Here is a 3442-nt window from a genome sequence, read left to right on the forward strand (position 1 = left end):
GATCCCCCACGCTCCACTGTGTACAGTACTTCTGTCACAGCTGACAAGCATAAATAGGCCTAAAATAGCCCCTACAGCTTTTATTCCCTTTATTGCAAGTAAACACAGCCCACTGCCACTGATGCTTAAGGCGTTCTCGGCTTCAGTACTGACTCACTGCAGACCACTTAACTTCTGCCTCTTAGTGTCTGCCTGGATAAAAGGGAACAATACCAGCTCACACACTAGATCATAGCTGCAGTTATCAAGCACCCACTCTGCAGAAGCACATTTGTAGGCAATGTACAGTACTTCTTGGAGGTGGGGGCCACAGTTTTTTTAATTAGTGTTTTAAATTATCACATGATTTTGATGAGTTTTATAATAGTTTTATACATACGTTTTTACTTATTCAGACCCTGAACCCTGAACCCTGAACCCTGACCACTGAACCCTGAACCCGGTTTCTGCTGCTTTTTCCAGAACCAACCTTCTGACTTCAGATCACATGTATTCCAATTTCCTCTTTTTTTCCTGTCACTTAAGATCTCTTCTGCTCTCCTGGCCTCCTTTCTAAATTTAACACACACACACACATACACACACACACACACATACACACACACATACATACACATGCACACATACACACACATGCACATACATACACACACATACATATACATACACACATATACATATATACACACATGTACATGCACACACACACACACATACTTAAATCTGGATTCTGTACATGAAAGAAAACATACATCTGTCTTTCTGAACCTTGCTTCTTTCTCCTAACATGATTTCCAATTCCATCTGTGTCTGTTCATCTTTGTGGATGAGTAAGACATCATTATGCATCTGTATCAGACTTTCTCTATCCATTCATCTATTGATGGGTGGCTAAGCTGCTTTCATTTCTTAGCCATTATTAATTGTACAGCAATATGGAAGAATGTGCCAGTATCCCTAAGGTAGGACTTGAGTGTTTAACTCATCTGTACCTAATTCAATCCTCTTGTGCCAACTCACCAGCATGGTTTTTATCACCCCAGCCACTGTACTGATGAGCAAAACCAAAATGTGAATCTAAATTATTCTCTGAAAAACATCTTAAATGATGAATCAAGGGCTTAAACTGACACTGATTCAGGTACAAGATGTTGTCATGTTTCCCTCTGTGGAGATAGATGATGGACATGTTCCTAGAGGCCTACCATATTCCTGAGTAAAGGATTCTCACAATGACCAACGATAGGTATAGAGCCCACATGCACGAGCTCCCACTCCCTTCTAGGACATCTCTAATCTGCCCTAGGATCTTATTCTCCAGGGCACCACAATGATAAATGTTGACACTGTTTTTCTCTTCTCCCGACTTTCACAAATCTTATTGTATACTGTTTCACATGGCCACCATATACATTTTAAACACTTAGGGGTGGTATAGAATGCATAATACAAGACCTGGTCCCATCCCTTTTCACACAATAACCTAGAAAGGAAGCTGACCATAGTGTAGAACTTGAGGCAAGTAATAGCATCCCCCCAAACAGAACAGAAAACTGCCACCTCAATACTACCATCTCGAAACCAAGTTTACAGCTTTGCGGTCACTTTAGTTTTAGGAGACATTGACGCATAGCTTTTGCTCTTAATTACTTTTAAAGATGCTTTCACCTGCTCTTGGGACCCTTTTTCTCCTACAGGGTTGCTTTGCCCAGCTTTTATATGGGGTCTGTAACTAGTCTAATTAAATCTTGTAATGCCATGTGAATAAAATCGCATGGCCTTCTCTACAGGCGTACATCTTTGTTGGCTTGGGAAATGACTCGTGTGTTTTGATTCGCAACGTGGAGATTCTCTGTCAGGAGCACTATTGGAAGGTTCCTCGGCAGTAACCTACCTTCATAAACTAACTCAAAGCCCTCGAAGTCTGGAGATAAAATGCTCCCAGCAGAGTTTGAGGTTTAGGACTGGAAAGCAAGCAGAACGCTATTTGCTTCTTCACATGTTTGGGTAACAAAAGCCAGCTGATTGGAACCACACTGTGGCTCTGCATCTATAAAAACAAACCAACAAAATGAAGCTTGACTAACCAAATGTGTCCCTTTCCTTAGGCCACTCCCCTTGACGCTCTCACATAAGAACTTGTTTTGATCTGGTAGTAGTTATAAGTTCCATTTCCTAAGATTCTCAGAATGGCCAGAGAGTGCATAAAGGGGATACTGCTGGTTGAGATTAGGGTCAAAAGAGGAGTGCTGGAGTCTTGTTGCTTCCTAAGGCATCTTTACCAAGCCTTGAGAGCTACCAATAGACACTCTTTGCAATTGTTACCAGCTTAAGAGACAGAAGAAGGAAAAAGCACAGCCCAACTGTGTGATTTCTACTTAGAATTAAAACAATTCAGAGACTGTGACATAGGGATGCAACAGACGGCTAATGTGTCTTCTGTTTTCTCATCTCCTCTTTTTGGTCATGGTGTATTTATCTCATGGCATTCTAAATGATAGAATATCCTTTCTTTCCTTTGTTCCTTCCTCCTTTCTATGAGCCATATACCTAAAAGTTTTCTATCAGTTGAAAGAATGGGATAAGGAAAAGGAAAAAAAAATGGAGAAAGAGGAAGAAATTGGATTTAGCTCTGGAAAGCAAAATCAAAGACCACAGATGACTTGCATAAGGAGTTTTGACTTCATCTCTAAGGTATAAAGAGATATGTGGGTTTGAGTCCCACCCAGAATCCATAGATCAAGGAGAAGTTGTCTTTCGTCTATATTATTATATAGAAGAAAGGGAAGGAGTCCCTTCTCTCTTGCTCAGCTAATTGGGACCATGCTTCCCTTAGAGAAGCTAACCAACCGTGAACTCTCAGTGGTTGTGACTCACTAAAGGTGTAAGCATTAGCTGTCCAACCATTAGCTGTTCAGTGCCAAAGACCAAATTCACAGATTCATACATCTGCTCTACAGCACAGAGCAACTTTCCCCCATCCACCAGCCTCAGTGGCCACTTCTTCCCTTTGTTATATACCATCTGACAAGGCAGTCTTTGACACCACTTCCTCTGTATTACCTCTCTGCTCAGAACCTGGGTTACTGCTGAGGAAGCCTTAGTTTCCTGCTGTCTGCTATCTATACTTTATCCGTGTCTACAATTATCACTCTCCTTCCATACTATGAATTAGAAATGGCTTCCATTAAATCACCTGTGTGTGAATTTCACAGGACAATAAAACCCCAACAACCAACAACTTCATTCCACACCAAAGACCATTTTCTCACCATTCCTATGTAATTTATGGTCTGTCTCCAGGGAGGTGGCTATTTAATCATCCTGATGGAGATGATTTTTTTTTCTTTCTATAATAGTATTCTTTTGTAAGTTAAAAGAAGCCTATTATTTAGGTAAATGCATGGCTTCCAGTCAGGGACTACCTCTCCTATTTCTATAT

Source organism: Mus caroli, chromosome 13, assembly GCF_900094665.2.
Source record: "Mus caroli chromosome 13, CAROLI_EIJ_v1.1, whole genome shotgun sequence".
Taxonomy (NCBI): Eukaryota; Metazoa; Chordata; class Mammalia; order Rodentia; family Muridae; genus Mus; species Mus caroli.